The sequence below is a fragment of the Cupressus sempervirens genome, chromosome 10, assembly GCF_028749045.1.
Source record: "Cupressus sempervirens isolate cs-2001-9-10 chromosome 10, ASM2874904v1, whole genome shotgun sequence".
NCBI classification, from domain to species: domain Eukaryota; kingdom Viridiplantae; phylum Streptophyta; class Pinopsida; order Cupressales; family Cupressaceae; genus Cupressus; species Cupressus sempervirens.
This window is the reverse complement of record NC_143127.1, coordinates 125044197-125065877: the sequence shown is the minus strand read 5'-3', so window position 1 is coordinate 125065877 and position 21681 is coordinate 125044197. Positions and strand designations below refer to the sequence as shown.

The window sequence follows — 21681 nt, the reverse complement described above, 5'->3', positions numbered from 1 at the left end:
ATATTATAATCACACCATTAATTATTAAAAGATACATTTTGTTTGACTTGTGTGGTTGCATTTGAATAATTGGTATGGAATATTATATTTGAATGACTAATTATAAGTTGAAATTTCTTTGAATTTGAAAGTTAAAATATATAATTTTAATAAAGTATTTTATTATTTATTGTTTTAGTGATCCTTACATAGACGTTACTATTCTTGAAGGCATTCAATGATTTATGGACACTAGAGTGGTATGGGGACATATGCCTATTTTTCTTCTTCTTTTACTTGGACATATCAGTATTATAATTTATTATAATAGTGTTGGCATCTTGTTTAAGATATAATATCAAAAATTTATTTTAAAAAAAAGTCAATGAAATGTATTTTATAGTTAATAAAATAATATGTCATTAACATTTAAACATAAAATAAATGTATATGTCATTTTATATATGTATAGATTAATATAATAAAATATAAATTTTCCTTCTAGAAATATTATCTTTAATTTTTAAATCAACATTTTAGATTGCATCTAGTACTCACTATTCAGCGAGGACCACTCCAACTCGAGAGTATTTTACTATGAAGTTTCTTCCAAGGTTAAACACACTTAACTTGCAACCCCATTTACAAAACTTCCAACTAAGTGTACCTTATGTACCCTGCATTGTAAAGCCCTTTGAGCTCATCAATTGAGAAGTAGGAAATTTTTTCCAAAACAAACCAAATTGTGATATTGCTATCAAGATTTAAGTGTTTGGTTTTTTAGTCAAACTTATTGACCCATGTTTCATGAATAGTGGTTCACATTTCTCAATAGAATGAAATCTAGATAATGCTCATAGCAGAATGAAATATGTATTATTTTGTGTATACCGTCTAAATATATGTTGCCCGACTATAGAATTTGTTTCAATTCTACGAGCCATGGTTCGTATTTAAAACTTGCCTGGTTTTAAGCCTTAAATTGATCATTCTATTAGTGAAATTTGCAAGTCTTTAAGCCTCCATGTCCCCGGCTTGTTAGCGGTTCCACATAGCACTTGAGATCATTGAAATCCAACTTCTGAGCCTCAAGTTATAAAGGTTAATGATCGCCGCCCAAACACGTATTTCTTAACCTTTAACTTCTCAATAGGTTAATGTTAGCCACCAAAAACGTGTTTTTCTTAACCTCCAAATAAAAGGTTAATGTTAACGACCAAAAATACGTTTTTCCTAACCTCTCCAATAGGTTAATGATAGTGATTAAAAACATGTAATTCTTAACCTCTTTGAGACGGTTATTAACCTGCTTGAAAATTTCCAAATTGTATAAACCATATGTAAATTCTTTTGGCTCGAATATAGTGGGTGTGATACTGAGGTTTGAATACTTGCCGTCAACTATGGGAGTCCAGATTTATGAAGGAAATAGGTTGGAACATATCTGACCACGTGCAGATCGTCCTCTTCACCAAGTGCAGGATAAAGACATCTTTAAGGAAGCAATTAGACCTCATACCATGCTTGCTCAACCGGCGGTTATTTCTCCTACTACAGCAGCAGGATACTTCACGATTTGGCAAGCCAGATGGTATGAAGCCGAATCATGACATAAGTTTGGTCAAGGCATTTTAGAGAGGTAACATATCTGATGACAGCGAGGCTTTTTCGAGTAGAATCTACGCAGAGCGATGAGATTAGGTGGGTCATGTGAAATGCCATACGCATTCATTGCTGCAGAACTTGAAGAACAAACCTTCGGCGCAAAACATAGAACCATTAATACTGCCCATACATAATCAACTCGTCAACCTTATAAAAGGCGTCACCATAATCATACCATTCTGGAATTTGCAGTTTTGTTCCCACATTCCAGATTGTGAATTGGAAGAAGATTGATAATCCGGTTTGACAGGCTTTGGCTTTAAATGATGCCTTTGATCAACATGATATTTAATCGTTCCTTATCAAAGATTTCCTATTATCTCCATACATGAGAGATGGAAGATGTCTGCGTCCTTCGTTGACACAATCTCACTATAGATAAAAGATCCATGAACAAGTTGCAAAGGATGCAAGCAGCTCCTGAGATCGCCCCTGATTTGTTTGACGTAATGCCAAGATAAAAAAAGGGGTGGTGGACACAAACATGACATATAGAGTGCTAGGGAAGCACGCGAAATGTTTGACAAAATGAAATGCCCGTTCCTAACCTGTAACTATGGAAGCCTCACTGATTATGTCACTCAAGTTCAGCTGGAAATGAAGAGTGCAGTGCGGGGTTGAAGACATCCACCATATTTGAAAGAAGAATTGGAAATCAAATCATGAAGTACAAGTACCGGAGGCCGGATTATGCTCCTGTTTTAAGAAATACGCTTCCAGATATCGGTGATACTATTTTAGGAAGTATCTGCCTTCAAGACTTTTGGTCATCTCTTGTAAATGAAGAAAAGACTCCATTAGCTGGAAAAATATTGGAAAGTGGCTTGGCCCAAGCAGGCGGACATCCCATTTCCGTACAATGCCCAGAATTAGTGTTGGAATGCATGAAGGCTTATCATCCCAGCACTAGAGAAGTTCTTTCACCGAACAATGAAACAATTGTCCATCTGGACTCTGCCTCTATTGCTATCATTTTTCGATTGCCCACTAGGATGCAATATGCCAGCATTAACCTGAGGATTGCCAAGGAATATTTTACTGCCAATCAAACCCAATGTTTAAATACTGTGGCAAGATCGTGGTTCTTCCAACCAAGAAGAGGCAAATCTCAATTAGGCAAATCCATTCACAGATCATCACTGAAAGAAGATGTGGCGAACATGGTAACCTTGTTGAGCAGGATCGTTGGTCTTTGAGATTCACACCAGTTCGAAGGTTGGATGTTTCTATTCATTAATATGGTCTGCAAAGGAAAACAATACATTGATTGGGCTGAAATTATCAGTGACTCACTGCATAGACAGCTCATGGGACTTCAAGAGAATAACTACTTCTATATGACTTCATATCTTTTCTACGCTATTGCAAGTACCAAAAGTTGGCCAGGACTTAACCGGCAAGGCATTTATGATGACACAACCATCATTTATAATCATCTTCCTCAAATTCAGTATGATAATAGCCTGCACCATTTCAGAAGAGTGAATGATGCATTCACCATGCTAACTGTAAGGGAAATTCAGGGGAACATTGAGCTCAGGATTTCACCAGAAGAAGTGATGAAAGTGCAAAAATATGAAAGTATTTTTATACAATTTCCGAAGTTTACTTATATCCGGCTAGCTGCCTATGATGGATGTCCGTTGATGTTACCTAGATTTGTTGATGATAAATTAGTCTTAATTGAAATGTGCAGGCAAATTAATCAAATCAATAAACTTTGCAGGAACAGGAGGACAGATGAAATAACTTTTCCTATCGGCACCAGATATTATAGTTGTGACACTGCATCAGATGCCAAGAACATTAAAAGATCTATTGCCACAGTAAATTTGCATCCTTACACGATGCGTTTCCCTTATGATAGTAAGGGCTATGCAGTGAATGAATTAAAGTTAAATTCTAGTCTTGGTCACTTCCCGGCTCTAGAAGACTTTTGGGAGGATTGTGAAAATGACTTTGAAGTCAGGAAGAGAGATTGGATGCGGCTTACAGTACGACAGGTAATAGACTTCAAGTTGGACATTGATGTGACATGCATAGATGACGATGAGGTTTCTTTGGTTGATCCTTATTATTAGGAGAAAATTGAATTGCTAGAGCTCCCTCCTATTGATTGGTCAATTCCTGAATTGAAAAGCTTGAAAGAGAGGTCTTCCTATGTTCTTAAAAGGACAAGAGACTGGATCAGTAAAGTCAGAGCCGAAAAAGCAACTGGTGGATCTCAAAATAAGGAGAATGAGAAATAATATAGGGGAATCGTCTCGAATAGCGATAGATGCAACTTCTAGTGAGTCGACACAACAACTAGATACAGGTGCTCAAGATCGGGAAGAAGATCTGAATCAGCCGGATAGGTTTACAGTCAAAAGGAAAAGGACAAGAATGAAAGGTAGAATGAATCAAGAATGGAATGAATCCAGTGAAAAAGATCAAAGAACTCCTCAAATTGTTGAATCGCATGTCCCTGTTACATCCCCTCATAATACAGTGATTCCTAATTTGAGTCTCCTTCCTCCCGATATGTCAATAATAGACATCACGCACTTAGATAACCCATTATCTAATTCAGAAGACTTAATGATGGTTGCTGAAAACGTAACAAGTGATGTACAAGCTTCAAAAATTACACATTCGTGGTTCTAGGATAGTCTTCAGAAGAGGAAGAAAGTTGTACAAATGGTTACACCTCCATTTGATATGATCTCTAGCATTCTTCAGAAGCCTCCTAAGGCGAAAAAGACCAAGGTGATGTCCAGGTTAGCTATTGATAAAACTTCAGGCAATTTATGTGTGGAATTAGCCAAGCCTATAGTTGAAAAGAATGTTGATGAAGCATCTGAATCAGATTTCATTCTAGAAAAGGTTGACTTTGGTCCTTCTAATGCGGAAAGAGAGTTTCAAAATTTTGAACTGATTGCCACTCAGATGTTGCAAAGGGCGAAGAAAGAGAAAAGAGCCAAAGAGCAACTCAAAGAACAAGTTCAGATGATGGTAGCTTATATTAATTCAATCAGCAATCCTTCTAATACCCAAGTCATGGCCACTCCGCCGGTTCTAACAAGTCTTGATGGTATTTTAGATCATACTGTTGTCCAAAGAATCGACCAACAAAAGTCACATAGTATGATGATCGAGGCTTGGATAAACAGGATGATAGAAGATGCTTCAAAACTTATAACTAGAGTAAAAGAGATATATGGGAAAGCCATCATGCAGATACAAGAAATTTCTAAGGAGCTGGAAAATAGCAAAGAACATAAATCCAACTGGAAAAAAGTAGCTGATGAATTAAAAGAAATGGCCAAGTTGGATACGAGCACCCTACTCCTTGAGAAAATTATTGCTGATCCAAGTGACAACCAAATACGTATCTGGAGTAAAAGTGTTGGTTGGAAGATGATAAACATCAACAAAGGGATCACTGAGTTCGAAAAGTTAATAACTTCTTTGGAGCAACTGAAAACAAAAAGTACAGATGAATTAATCTCTACTATCACAGGTGGGGTGCCAGTAAGTGATCTTCAGCATGTTGATTGTCAGTTTCTCCTTGATTCCTTCAGTGTTCACATTCATTCAAAAATAGAGAACCGTGTATCAGATGCTGAAACTATGATGAAGCTTAGCCTAGTTGCAGTCACGCTGGGAGAATGTAACATTTCAGCCTATCGACAGGAGTCAGAAGAAATCCAAGATAGATACCTCACAGCCAAACTTAGGATGGAAAACGTGTTCATTCCGAACTATGAATCAATATGCTCATCCGAGATGCTTACAGGGCTTTCCGAGATAGATCAATTGTGTCCAGATAGATTGGGCTAGTAGTTAGAAGAATTAGTGATTGTTTATGCAAACGTTTTTAAGAACTCTAGCTAAAGTTTTGTTTTTACGAATTTCCTTGTATAGGTTAATTTTTTTGAGGTTAATTAACCTTCCAAAATTTTGTATTTTGGAGGTGGTTATTAACCACGGAGAGGTAGTTATTAACCTCTGTGTCTATATAAGGACACCTTTTGGCTTTGTAAAGGGACTTTTTGATTGGAAAAATAAGGGAACACTATGCTGAAATTTTGATCGAGGGATAAATTTTGGAAAGTATGTACACCTTTTATCTCTGAATCGAAAAATCTCTATTGCTTTCTTGGTACAAGGAAATGAAATGAGATGTTCTTTGGGTCTCTTATTTTAAAATCCAAATTGTTATACACTGTAGTAGACATTCTCATGGTGCTATGCGAGTGTTTACGAAAGATTATGAATGTGCTTAATAATACTGGTTGCTTTCAAGCGTAGCTCTTGAGCAGCTCTGTTATTGATTTTTTTTGTTTATCAAAGAAGGTTGTGAAGGCGTGTGGTGCATTCGTCCTGAATGACTTTCTCTTGAAATTTGAAGTTGTAGATCCCTTTAATTGAAAAACCCCTTTAAAAACTATATCTTACGAGGGAGCTGCCCCTCCAAACGCAGAGGAAGGTCGGATATCAAGGGCCTATCCAACTGTTGTGAACGGTTTGCCACATTCCGTTGGGCAATTCTACTGTGACAAATCTGTTTACCACCAATATAATTGTATGTAAATTTTTAAAAAAAAGATATATGTCTTGCGAAAAACACCTAGCAGCCCGATATTACAAACCCATCCGTAAACAAAAACATATTTTCTGATATCCATTTCTTTACCCTCCTAACTCGCATCTATGGGAATGTGTGCTAGATGACATCTTTGTGAGACTGACCCATATCTCCTAAATAGTAGTTCACAAGATAGAACACTCAACACCCACCATTCATTTCATTTAGATGATGCTATAAACCAAAATGAAATATGTAGTGTTTTATAAATAAAAAAAGACATGTCTTCCTCTGCTCAAGATACCTGGCAGCCCCATATCCTGAACCATCTGTAAACCCAAAACAGATCGCCTGATGTCCATTTCCTTTCCCCGTCAACCTGACATCCCCTGAATGAACTCCTTTGAAGGCTGTGAAAGCATAGCTTGTGCCTACTGGACATCTCTGTGAATTGAGTGGTAGAGCATAGCCTTCGGAAACATTTGTGCTTGGAATTCACAATTTCCTGTACCTCGGCCCTGGATGGAGAAGCCGCATATCGCCATTTACCCCTTGAGTGCAGCGATGGGGCATTTCCTTCCATTAGCTGAGTTTGCAAAGAGGCTCTGTCGCTCTCATGGCTTCTCAATAACCCTCATCATCAGCAGGTGGATGTCGAATTCTCAGCAGCCCTCACTGCTCGATAAATTGGCCTCCTCTAGTCTCGACATACGCTTTGTAGAGATTCCTCACGTCACTCTCGATGAAGATGAGGGCAACATGAAAATAGAAGCGCGCATTTCCAAGTACATGCTGAAATCAAAGCCACACATTGAACAAATTCTGCAATCGGTGCTTTCATCTTCGCCCACATTTTCTTTTATGACAGACATGTTTTGCACAGAATTGCTCGACGTCACTGCCAAGCTGAAGATGCCATGTTATGTGTTCGTTCCGTCCTCTGCTTCTTTTGTTTGCTTCATGCTTCATCTTCCAAAGCTCGTTTCGGAGATTAGGGTTTCATTCAAAGACGCCGATTTTGAAGTGGAAATACCAGGGCTTCCGCTGATTCCTGCCAGGGATTTGGTGAGTTCCGTTCAGGACAGATCGAGTTTTGGATTTAAATGGATGGTAGATCACGCCTCTCGCTTGAGCGAAGCGTCGGGGATTCTCGTCAATACCTTTGCTGAACTGGAGGAAGCCATGAAAACCCTAACAACGCCTGGAAAACCCCCAATCTATCCGATAGGCCCCCTGATGTTCACAGATTCTGATGTTGCCGACGATTCGAGCTGTCTGAAATGGCTGGATCGGCAGCCTCCTTCATCCGTTGTATTTGTGGCATTCGGAAGCGGAGCCATTTTGTCGAGGGATCAAATAACAGATCTGGCGCTTGGATTGGAGGCCAGTGGCCACCGGTTCCTCTGGGTGCTGCGCGGCCACAAATCTGGGGGTTCCCCTTCTTCTCTGGAAACGGACATTTCTCAGCTTTTGCCCGAGGGTTTCGAGATTCGAACCAGGGACCGGGCGCTGGTGGTTCTTAATTGGGCTCCTCAAGTAGGGTTTCTTTCCCATCCGTCTACTGGAGGATTCCTCTCACATTGCGGGTGGAATTCTACGCTGGAGAGCGTCTCGCATGGAGTTCCCATGATCGCTTGGCCTCTCGGTGCGGAACAGAGGATGAACAGGGTCATACTGGTGCAGCAGATTCAGGTTGCCGTAGATCTGAAGATGGACGACAAGGGGTTCGTGAAAAGAGAAGAAGTGGAGAGAGCAGTGAGGGAATTGATGGAAGGAGAGGAAGGAAGAAAGGCGAGGAAGAAAGTGGGAGATTTGGAGGGCAGGGCGAAAATTGCTATGACGGAAGGAGGGAGCACAATCAAGGCGATCGCCGATGCAGCCGCAGATTTATCACAGAGGCCAAGCTTCAAACCCTAGTTTGTAGTGTGATGTAGACCAAATTCGATGCTTCTCTCTTGCTATTAGTGTGATATTTGTTGCAATAGTTGTAGTCTTTCGTCTTCTTTGGCTGTTGTATTCTGTTCTGTACACTTGTTGTTGTAAATGCAGAAATCTCAATGTGCCGGTTCTTTGTAAATATATCGCTCTCAATCAAGTGGACTCAAACTTTGTGAGCATTCATCTCTCTCGTAACTGCACTTATGTTGTAAAAACCGGTGCAGATTTGTCTGAAACGGAGTAGACTGTAGAATAAATGAAAATCAGAGAATAGAACGTGATATGTAACGTGAAAAATAGAACAATTCAGACTTCATAACTATTGCAAACATCATGCAGACATGGGATAAGATTCACCTAACCCATGAGTCATTTCCTTGGTTCTGAGTTCCTTTTTTTGGTTGTTTCTACCCTTTGACCTCTATTTACTCTATTTATCTCATTTTTCCATGAATTTCTATAGTTGGGTGAAGAACTTAAGGCTAATTTTTCCACTTTTCCTCTAATAGAACTCTAGAGTGCAAGTTGGTCTAAAAGTGTCAACTTAATAAAACATTCCCATGGAAACTGTCCACTAAAAAATAGTACTTTTTGTACATATAGACCAATCAGCAATCAATAAAGCTAAAAAAAGATCAACTATTAGTACATGTGTGATCAACTTTTATTATATGTGCCATTGGTAGTAACCATTCTAAACCTAAAGATATTTAGCAACAAGATTGAAATATTGATTCTTCTTTAATAGAAAATTTTATATCATTTATAAGATTATTTTGTTATTAAATAGTTATAAAAAAAACCTTTAATTCCAATACAATTTAGTTTTTATTATTGAAAAATTGAATTTAACCAAATTTAATTTCTTGTAAACTCATTTAAAATTAGTCAAATTCACCAATAGAGTAAACATTCATTACCATTACAACTTATTTAATACAATTAGAATATATTTTAAATTTAAAAAATTAAAAATTTATCCCATCTATTTTACTACTTCAAAAAAATCAATTAAATTATATTTACACAAAACTAAATTATAGAAAATAATATAATGCGTCTAATCTTAAATACACATTTTAGTGACTAGTGCTTGCACCAAATGAAATAAAACAAATTCTACTTAGAGTACTATTATATTTATATTATAAGAAAACAAAAATAACAAGGGTTGCACGAGCAGCTTGAGTGTCCTTGCCCATGGTGGGGAGGAAGAAGGGAAGTGTCAAACAGTGGAAAAGAATGTACACTTTACTATCAAGCGAGTTGTTAGAAAAGCTAAGTAGAGGTTGAGATTTTCATTCCTCCCGTCTAGTTCTCCACCCTATTTTCCTTCAGTGTCTACCAACCTAAACAATTGAAACTAAAAAAGTATTCCCATTTGTCAGATCCCATGTATTCATTTTCCATATACGATATCTTTCTTTTCTTGATTGCACTTGTCTTTGGGCTCATTTTATTAATTGGCTAGACACCTTTGCATGCTATGCATTTTCAATAATGTTTTCTTGCAAATATTGTTTCTTTAATACCAATCACTATTTTCTCTAATTTACTCAACATCTCATCATCATCAACAAGAATCACAAGTTGAGAGTCTCAAGGCATTCAATTCCAGTTCCACCTAAAATGGCTTCTTGCAATAAAACTTATAGTATGTGCATAGTTAAGCAAGTAGCTCCACACTAGTTAGCTATGGATTTTATTTTTAAAAAAATATAAATTTAGATTGTTTTCTAGTTTTTTGCAAAACTTTGGGAATGAGGAGGGGGTGAATAAATTAAGTGTCATATTATCCCTTAATCATGGAATAGAATCATAATATTATAAATTTTTTTGATGGAGTGAAATGACACTTGAATTTTGGCTATTATTTTATAATAAACATCAATAAATCAAGAATGGAAGAGAAACCTATTATTTAGAGACTTTGTTTTAGTTTTGGAATCTGCTTGATTTCTATTATAGGATATGTACTCTATGAATATGCCAAAATATCTAGGTGAAAATGTTAATGAATAGAGAATACCCATTTATGCTTGAAGCGTGCTTTTGTTGAAAAACAATTTTGGTTTTCTTCAGACAAGGAAAGCTTCCAAAAGGAGGAGCAATGGACATTGCATATGTTTGTAGTTGTACAAACTCACTTTATGATTTATAGCAGTATAATGTATTACTCTTCACACTTGTAACATCCTAAAGTTAGGGGAACAAAATGACTAAGTTAAAATGTTTAAATATTTTTTACTAAGAATGAATGTAAAAGAAGTAGAATACTCAAGATCATAATTTCATCACACTAGTAGTGATGCTTCCCATTTCTCTACATATATTAAGAACCACTATGATGTAGGTCCGCTCTAATACCACTTGATAGAGGGCCACACCACTCTAACAACTCGCAACCAAGAAATGCAACAATATAGAGACCAAGAAAAAAAAATAAAAAATGCTTCACAAATAATTTTATTATACTTGAAGATTCTTACAACACCCACAAGATGATATCAAGTTTCTCCTTGAGCTTCTCCTTCCACAACTTCTACTTCTCAAGTTCTACTCCTCGAGCTTCTCCTTGAGCTTCTCCTTCTCGAGCTTCTACTCCTCAAGCTTCCCCTTGAGCTTGATTTAGAAATGCTCATATGCCTTGCTTAAATAGGCACTTACCACCCCATGCATGACTTATCCACAACCTTCTAGAATTCCTCCACAACCTTCTACAACTTCCAAAATTTTCTACAATATACATAACTTTCTAGAATTCTACCCACTCACCTCGATAAATGGAATGACAACCATTTATTTTTTTATTTTTTCCTATTATGCCACCTATGCACCTCGAAAATAGAAATCACCTTTTCCTTTCTTTTCTCCTTTTTCCCTTTTTTTATTTTTTTATTATTTCTCCTCTAATTTTCGTCACTTTCTCTCTCCTCCACAAATTTTTTTTTTTTTCCATGCAAGATGCTCCTGCATCACACTAATACACAAAAAAAAAGAAAAAAACGGTTGTAAATTACTACCAATACTAAAGATTAAGTACCTTCTAGAACTACAATACCTTGGTATTCAAATAAGAATGGTCATATCCTTGCATTAGATGTAACTATAGCATTTTTGTTGTGATGTGGAGCCTAATCAAACTCGAAGGTTTATTCGGCGCGATTTCTCCCCAGATTATTTCGTAAGCGACAAAAGCTTGTATAAAATGGCTTAGGGTTAGGGATTTCATAATGTAATGGTGATATTGTAGCTTCTTGCGGCGATATTGAGTTGTAAGGGATTTCAGATTGTAATCATTAGATAATAATAATATTGGACTTGTTGTTAGTGGATGTAGCCCAGGGATTGGGTGAACCATGTTAAATCTTGGTGTCTTGTGTTCTCTTCGGTGCGATCTATTATTTTCTAATATTGGTTATATTTGCATGTAACTGTTATTTCTATTTGAGGTTAATCCTAACAATTTTTTGCTTGTACAATCCCAAAACAATATGCATATTCTCTTCTTAGCTATTTACTTTCCCAAAAGTTACTTAAGAGATTGCAAATATTACAACATCACATAATGAAATTTACAAAATCTCTAAGCACACATGTTACCTAACCAAACCTATGATATTTATACCAAGTCTGTAAAACACGACAATTACTATAAAGTAGTAGTAAAATGTGGAATCACAAACAAAACACAAAAATATTTCACAAATGACTTGGAAATATGTAATCTCACCTAATGCAGTGTGTGAAAGGTATAGAGAATGAATTTTTTTAAGAGGTTTTGAAAAATTTGAAGCACATGCAATGCCTAAGTACACATCTAAATTATTTTTCATTATCCCCTCTACCGATGCCAAAATAGGTGACAAAAGACTATTGAACCCTCAAATTTTTTTTTTAAAAGTACAAAATGTCCTTGTCTAGTTCGAGACAAGAAAATACAATGGATGCACAACATTGAGTCAAGGATTTGAATGGAAAACCTTAGTCGAATAGAGGAGATAATTTTCTAGTACATTAGTGGGAAGTCTTGATAGGAGAGGTAATCTTGAAAGCAAGTACTAGAGATTGCAAATATTATAGCATGATGTGAAAATTCGAATCTATCTAGTTATAAAATGAAAAAGTGTTGTGAGTAACTAGAGATTAAAAAGATGATAGTTTAAATATATATGTGAAATGAAAATGAAACCCTAACAATATTATAACTTAGGTGGGCAATTGTAGCACTAACGGGGTAGTCTAAAATCTCCACCAAACCATTGAAATAATATAATGCAATCAATTATTTGCAACCAAGTTTTTTTGAAGGAAAACATATCAATAAAGGAACATGAGAAAGTTGGCATTAATTATGCAAAATCCTATGATAAAACTATCAAGAATTTATAATACATGCTTGTAGATTCAATTTGAGTTTGAAGTGTTTGAGTAATTCGTGTTCGATCCACATGTATGGTCTCTAAATCTATATATTACTCTTACAACATAGGGAGATATTTAAGTCCAGTTTAAAGTTCAAAATAGAACATCCTTGAAAACCAAAATTGATCAATTGCATAATAGACATTTGAAATAAATCTATGATGCAATTAGTATCATGCAAGGTCATCTAGCTTCCATATTGTTTTTGATAATGTTGAATGGTGTTCATAGTTGTTGGAACTAGTTAGACATGTGGTATACATGAACTGGAAGATGAAACAAACAACTAGTCAAGGGCTTTAATTTATTTTTTGATCTCTCAAGTCAGAAGTTAACCCCAAAGACAACAAATTTGTCATCCACTCTATCACATTAAAAGAAGGATATTTCATATTTTAAGGCTATATTAAACCTCTATGAAATTTCTTAATGCTTTCATACTTTTGATACAATACACATTAACATTATTTTTTATTAGTTGATTAATTAACTTTTTCAAAAAAAATTATGAGTATTATACGAATATCTATAATAAATATTTTTAATACAAATATCTATCAACACTAATGAATCTTGTCATTGTGGATCCCAAATCTAGAACATTATGATTACAAAGAGCCTAAAACTCATATTATTACAATTCATTGTTTGGTGTTGGAGACAACACCAAGAGCCAAGCCAAAAATTGTCATGAAAGTTGCAATCATTGATATTCATCGAAAACTCCAATTGAGATCGTGATATAAGAAAAAAGCCATTAATTTAATAGTAACATCAAATTGATTTATTATCATTCTAATATAATAAGACTATTAGATGATGTCACTCTAATTTATTCAATGTTTTAATAAGAATACGATAGTGAATGGATTCTTTCAACTTTAAACATCTTTACAAATGAAATAATGTATCCAATTTATTTTTTTACTTCTAATTTTATTTATAATATTATTATTTCAAAATTGAGTAATAAAATAACAACCTTCTTTTACTATGATGAGTTTTTTTTAATTGTATTATCTTTACAATTTAGTAATATTTGAATTTTATAAAAAAACATATTAGTTGTAATAACACTATCAAAATTCAATTGTATACTTTTTGAATTAAATTTAGCAGTTCACATTTTATAACTATTATTATTCAAAGGTACTCATCTCGTATTAAAATGAAGTAAAGATTCAACACTTATTCTATTAAGATTTAAAAAATTCTAATTCTATTATATAATCCAATAAATTTAAAAATAGTAATCAAATTTTAAGAGCATAGACAAAACATACCAAAAAGACATATAGGCATCTAAGAATAGAAAGAGGAGAAAAACAATGAAAAAAATCTTTTTCTTTAAGCAAGCAATAGGGATTTCATGACAAAAATCCATTTGAATGTCTTGCAACTCACCCTATAAAACTTCCTTTCAGACATTAAATTTACAAAACTAGTAAACAAGATGATTGAGAAATGAAAAATGGTAGCATACTGCCAAAACCTACTCCATTCTATCACCATGCCTCACTTCAGTAATTTCACCCATCTCCATACAACAGCCCTCATCTGTTATCTCAGCCACACTACACACACGCTATGTGCAGCCGCAACCATAGCTAGTGCAAGATAACCTAATACAAGGTTGAAGGCATTCAATAAAGAAAAGAATAGGAAAGACCCTTCTTTTTTATGCATTGATGGATGACCACCATCCATCATGGTTATAGTGGGTTTCTTTTGCCACTACTAAATTTGGGCCCAAATTGTGACGACAAGTCATCACAATTATGACAATCACTCGTCGCCCAACCTACATCAAGAGGAATTAGCTCCCATCAGATGAGTGTCGGACTTTTGTTGTCACAATTTGTGATAGAAAGGGTGACCATTGCAATTGCGAGGGATAGAGGTGTCATAAATTGAGCTAACTTACTGGCAAAGCATTCATTTTCACGTCATCATTGTGACAAAAATCTATCAAAGACACCATCGCAATTGCAACAGAAATGCTATGGGACCCACGACAAGCTGTCGTAAACGTCTATCACAAGAGCGATAGGAATGTGGCTAGCCGTCAAAATTTGTCATCGCAATTACGACGATGTATTGTATTAATGAAAAAAAGGTGGAAAACGTTGAATATCTATGATGCTCTCATAGCTCATATTAGATTCACATAGTTAGTTGTCATGCAATCATAGGTTAATATTGAGCTCCACTTGGTTTCGAGAATAGTTTAATATTCTCTACTAATCAAGGCCAACCACGTTAAAGTGAAAGCTCATTTGGCCCCACCCCCCCAATCTAAATTCCTCATTAATATCTTAGAATATTTTAGAAAGGATCAATGTTTAAAGTACAAAAAAAGGTTCCAAACCTACAAAGTGACATCATTTTCCCATCTTCTGGTGCATATCATTTTTCATTGCATCCAAAATAAGATTCTACCACTCTAAATCAAGAATGCACATGTAGCTGTGTTCAAACGCATGGACAACAAGCGAAATTGATAAAACACAACACGATTACATTTATTTAATAGGTCTATTATGTTTTTAAAATTATAGACCATCACAAACAATTTTTGTGATTGTCTATAACTTAAAATACCTAATTAAAGACCTCTAACAAAAATGCAAACCTCATGTTATGTTTTTCAGCTCCGCCTGATGTCGTATTCATATGAATTGACATTGCATATTGAACTATGGCATCCTTTTGCATCACCTAAAAATAAAAATTTCACACAATTAGTTGTCATACAATCATAGGTAATCAGCAACTAGACCAATGAATCCTAGTGACAAAGGTATAAAATATGTGATTGAAGTCCATAAGAAAAGAGATTCAAACAATGAATCATTTGAGAGGGTACCAAAAAAAAGGGAAAAAGGGAGAAGATATGATCATGACCATGATTGTGAAAATAAAAACTATCGACATACTGGAATAAATTCACAAAAATATAATAGAAAGTCTACAAAACGTTTTGATCAGAGGAATGAGATTTATGGAGGTACCACACACAATAATATTATATATGATGCAAAGGGAAAATACAAGAACAAAGATATGGAAAAGAATTTTTTTGATCATAGAATTGGTAAGCATCATACCTTTGTAAAAAGCCAAGATGATACATACCCGCATCCATGGGATCAAGACCCTTGAACTACTCACTCTAAAAAATATGTTGTTCTAGTTTCTAATTGTTTTGATGTAGTTGTATTCCTATAACCAATGGTGATCTTTTCTCACCTAATACATCTCTTGGCCATCATACACCCACTTAGGCGAATCAGGTGGTTTTCTATAATTAAAATACTATAATACCCTGGTGATACCCTGGTGCAACCTTTGTCTTGTAGTTTATAGTTAATGTAAGGTTAAACTATATACGTCCTAACTAACTCTTTATATAGTTCAAGTGAAATAAACACATGAAAAATGAGAGAGAAAAAGAGGAATCTACTTACCAATAGGCGTTGTCATTGCATGTGTAGTCATGCTACTTGTTGAGTGAGTTTTATTGTTTTTCTGTTGTGCCAAGATCTCTCTACTTATATACATACATACATACATACATACATACATACATACATATATAGAAACACAAATATGTGTGTGTATGTATGTATGTATACACAAATACATACATACATACATACATACATACATACATACATACATACATACATACATATATATATATATATATATATATATATATATATATATATATATATATATATATATATATATATATATATATATATATATATATATATATATATATATGCAATTGCATATTCAATTTTATCAGCTTGGAAAATTGTATTTGATCTTGCTAGCTGGGAACAATTGATTATGGTTATGGCTTGTTTCTTTCTAGAAATATCTGCTATGATATGTTTTTATAAAGTTTCTTGTGAACTCTGCCCATTTTTTAGGATCTTGAGCTAAGTCACTTAGCATGGGTTGAGTGAGTTTTATTATTTTATTATTTGGATTCTGAAATATGTATGCAATTGGATCAATTTTTCTGTTGTGCTAAGATGTAATAAGCACCTTAAAAAAGATCTCTGTGTATATATAAAGTGTAAATTTTCTCATCAGATTTCATATTCAAGGCTAACTGATGCGCAACTTCTATTGCAGGTATAAACATTGATTTGTGGCTATGAATGGGCATGTCTTTGAATGGATACATGAACATTCACAATCACACAAAGGGGTGTGATGGTGAATGGGCATGTCTCTGAATGGAGACATGAACATTCACAATCACACCAGTTCGGTGATGGTTTATCAAACCCGATTTGTATAGACTTAACACAAGTCTTAATCATGTATTACTGATCATTATGAACTACAACCTGATATAATATAGATCGATAGTGATCTAAAATCAAAGGAATCAAAATAAGTTTCGATCATGCCTTAAATGAGATCTCAAACTATATATATATATATATATATATATATATATATATATATATATATGATCATCGGTTTCAACTATGCATTGTTTCATATATTGCTATTATACATATGTATATATATGGTGATCACAGTTATTGTCAGATTGAAGCTACATGCTTTAACATAAAGACTACAAGTTGTGCAATTTGTCATGTATTGCATCTGCATTTTCTTTTCCATTGCTTATAAGAGTGTTTTGAGGTTGGAAACCACTTAAACATCATTTGCATGGTTTAGAGGTAATGTCATTGTGGCTTAGAGAATAACTTCAGTGAAGAGTTGAGTGTAAGGAGTTACTACCCTGAACCTGTGCTAAAAATTCCTAGGAGCCAAGGGACCCTAAACCTATGCTATGTTTTCTAGAGACATGGGAGAAGTTACTACCGGCTTTAGTACTTCATAACATTGTAGATCATATAGTGATGCCCAAATTAAGTTCAATTCATGCATGGTAATCAACAACTAGACCAATTTAACTGGGTTATTTCTTGGGCATGTGTTATTCCCATTTATCATATGGTTGCAATGTTGGAGGCAACATTTTTTTCAAAGTGCAGCAGGTTTTGTATCATTGGCTTTGTTCAAGTCCTAATTTTAATGGAGTAATGAAGTGGTTTTTAGGATGGAAAGGACTATATAATGAAGAGGAAACTTGTAAACTTGAATGTTGAAATGCTAAAATGAAGCTATCAAGGATTAAACACCTATGCCAGAGTTACAACACAATGTGAAGTTGATTTTAGATATACACAAAAAACAAAAAAAAAACACAACATAAATCATTCCCCATTTGTTTTGATTGTGGAGAGTTGCACATGAAAGAGGGTTGAGAGCCTTGAACGAGGGTGGAGAGCTCTAAATGTTGGTGGAGATTTTGTTGTCATTCCCTTTTGATCGCTCCATTTCATTGTTGTGCCCTTATGATCTCTGCATATTGTTGTTGTGCCCTTAGTGGAGATCAGTGGAGATCTACGATTTCATTGTCATGCCCTTGTGATCTTTGCATTTGATTTTCATGCCCTTGTGATCTTTGTGCCCTTGCTCTATGATTTTGTTATCATTTTGTGCCCTTATGATCTATGTGCCCTTTGCACTAGAATATTTGGGGTCAATTTGCGACGATAGTGTAATTTTTGGTGTATTTGGGCCCAAATGTAGTAGTGCTCTGTGGTTTTCTTTAAGGGGAGAAGAGGTACCTATGTAAATGTTCTTTTCTTTTCCTTCTAAACGTGTATCTCTTTATATTTCCTCACATATATGTGTGTCTATGTATACATACAGAGACCTCTCTATTTATATACATACAAACACACATAGACACACATATGTCTGTGTATGTATGTATATATACTCATATATATATACATATACATATGCATATACATACATACATCTACATATGCAATTTTATCACCTTGCAAAACTGTATTTGATCTTTACTCAATCACCAAGAGATAATATAATCTGTAAGTACATATTTCTACATAGTTAGTTTGGCATGAATAGTTTCGATTGAATTTGTTAGAGGAGAGAGACTTACAAAAGATTAGATGTTATTTATGGAAATGGGATGATTCATTTGTGATGCCAATATATCCTCCTCCATATTGAATTTCTATATCATCAAATTGCTAGATGCAAATCACTGGACTTGGTCTTTTGAAATGGTATGGGCTACTTGGAATTGTCAAACTTGAGCCATTGAACTATACATTTAGATTTATGAACCAAAACTTTGAATCACTAGTTTCATGTTCAGAACCTTTGGCCTTTGAAATGTGAACTTTGATTTTGATTTGTGGTGCATGGACTATTATGAACCAAAATACACCTAAATGTTCTATATTTGTATTTTAGTGATAACAAATATGAAGATCTTGAAATTAAAAAAGATAACTATTAGAGATCTATATTTTTGTTTTAGTGATAACAAATATACAGTCAAATTTTAAGAAAAATAATAGTCTTCAATTTATATGAAAAAAAAAAAAACAAGAGTACTAGTTGTAGCTGTATAATTCTAGTATTACTGATTATGTTAAACAAAATATTCAATAAAAAAGGTATGAAGTAACATAAATGGATCGTCTTCTCAATCCTATTATGACTTAATGTGAATGCATCTAATCATTACCTGGACAATATTATGCATAGGATCTTTACTCAATCACCAAGAGATAATATAATCTTCACTTGTATAGATTTCTGCATACTTAATTTGGTATGACTAAATTCGATTGAAATTCGATTGAATGCAAGGATAATTGCTTGTGTGAATTCAAGACATGAATGATAAATTTAATTTAGCACAAGTACTATGCAAGTGTGTAGTATGCATGTAAAGAAGTTCACATAGTGAATTGATTTACATACATACATGCACATGCATGTATAATCATTAGAATTAGTTATCCTTGAATCTGACCAAGGCAATAATATATGAACAAGAGATACATTTTTAGAAGAAAAGAAAAAAACATTTACATAGGTACCTCTTCTCCCCTTGAAGAAAATAGTAGAGCAAGGGCACGACATGACAACGAAATGTAGCGATCACAAGGGAACTACAACAAAATCCTAGATCTCCACTAATCTTCACCAACGTTTAGAGCTCTCCACCCTCATTCGAAGCTTTCCACCCTCTTTTGTGCACAACTCTCAACAATCAATCAAAACAAATGGGGAATGATTAATGTCATGCTTTTTTTTCTTTTTTGTTTATAATCCATAATCCACAATCCACAAGATCTCTTTGTATATATACATACATACATACATATATACATGGGTGATCACACAATAGTGGGTACCACTTTTTGACCAATTTTGACACTAAAATCAACATTTTTGAAACAAAACTCACATTCGAGTCACAATATCTCTTAAACTATGAATAATTTGAAGATGACGTAAAATAATATTTCTAGTACTTTGTTCCTACTCTGTAAAAAAATTATTCAACTCAACTTTTTGTTCTCCCCTGAAAAGTGGTACATATGAAAAATCATTTTTTTTAAAGAGTGATACTCCTTTTGACAAGCATAACTTTTTTCTATAAATGATAATTAGGTAATTCTTTCGAAGTTGGATTTGTAACATCAATATCTAGATGATGCATTTGGTTTGACTCAATTTGGTTGAATATTGTATAGTTTATAAAGTTTTGAAGTGACATCAATTGTAATTCAAACATACATTCATTTTGACAAGGATAACTTGAACTTGATATATCAGAAATCAATTTTTCCTCTTTCAATAGAAAGCTATCTCGGTAATCTATTTCCTAGATATTTTTCAATTTTCTTTTGACCTAATTAAAAAATTTACCCAAAGTATCGAAGTCAGTTGATGTTATATCATTAAGAAACCTATAATGAGTTAAACTCATTTTTAAAATTCTTAATGAATATAATACATATTAAAATTGTAGTCGTTGGAAAGCTTTCTCCAAGAAGCATAATTTGGTATTTATTGATTTATAGTAGGAGATCATTTGATCTCAATTGTGAGGGTCCAGACACCATAGTTTCCTTTTTTCTAAGAAAATAGCCAAAGTTTTTTCTAAAACACATGTTTGTGCAAACATATGTTTTAAAAAATGGAAAAATTTAAGCAAAAATAGTAACTTTTGTATGTTTGCACAAACCTTTATAGTATTTATGTTCGTGTGAATGTGCCTATTTATATTTAATTATGTTCACATGAACATAAATGCAGGCAATGTTTGTGTGAACATTTCCTTATGTTCATGCAAACAATAGAAAATTAGAAATTGAAAATTTCCATCTATTCTAATTTTGTTCATGCCACAAAAGTGGTACCCACTATTTTCAAGATCACCCACATACACACACACACACACATAGATACACACACACACACACACACACACACACACACACACACACACACACACACACACACACACACACACACACACACACACACACACACACACATGCACATATACATACATATATGAAAACAACAATGCACTTTATAAGAGTTTATAATTGTTCAACAAAATTAATGTTTTACAAGAAAATGCACTTGAAGAACTGTTAGCTTAGAAGAAAGAACATGGGGTTGAAACTGTACAGAAAGTGTTTGACATAAGAGGTTTGCAAGTGAGGGTGTTGACCAATCTTCAAAACTGAATGCTGAAATGAAAGCTATCGATGATCAAACACCTATGCTAGAGTTACAACACAATGTCAAGTTGATTTTAGATAAGGTAGAGGCATATATTCAGAAGTTTGATAATCAAAATTTAAGGCATGAGAGTAAAGGAGAAGGAGTGGCTTTAGAAAGAGAAGGAGAAGGAGCGGCTTTAGAAAGAGACTGCACGACAGAAAGAATAGCTAGACAACATAGAGGATATTATGGAAGCCACTAGATAGAATCGAGGAAAGTGTTGCAGTAGGTATTATGACATTGGAATCACTTGTAGGTGCCTTTGAGAATTTATAGTCCAAATATAAATGCTTATAAGAGTGTTTCAAGTATTGGCACAATCTCCCTATAATGATCCCAAGTATCAAATGCTTGTAAGAGTGTTTCAAGCTTGGGAACCACTTCAACATCCTTTGCATGGTTTAGAGGTAACGTCATTGTGGTAGAGGCTTTTACAA

The 21681-nt window shown here is 34.3% G+C and overlaps 1 pseudogene across 1 annotated transcript; it reads left to right on the top strand.

Moving 5' to 3' along the window:
* Positions 1–6355: 6355 nt before the first annotated feature.
* LOC149532921 (UDP-glycosyltransferase 72B1 pseudogene) lies at positions 6356–8331 on the top strand (annotated as a pseudogene). Its single transcript, XR_016357146.1, has one exon. The product of XR_016357146.1 is annotated as a UDP-glycosyltransferase 72B1 pseudogene (transcript).
* The last annotated feature ends 13350 nt before the right edge of the window (positions 8332–21681 follow it).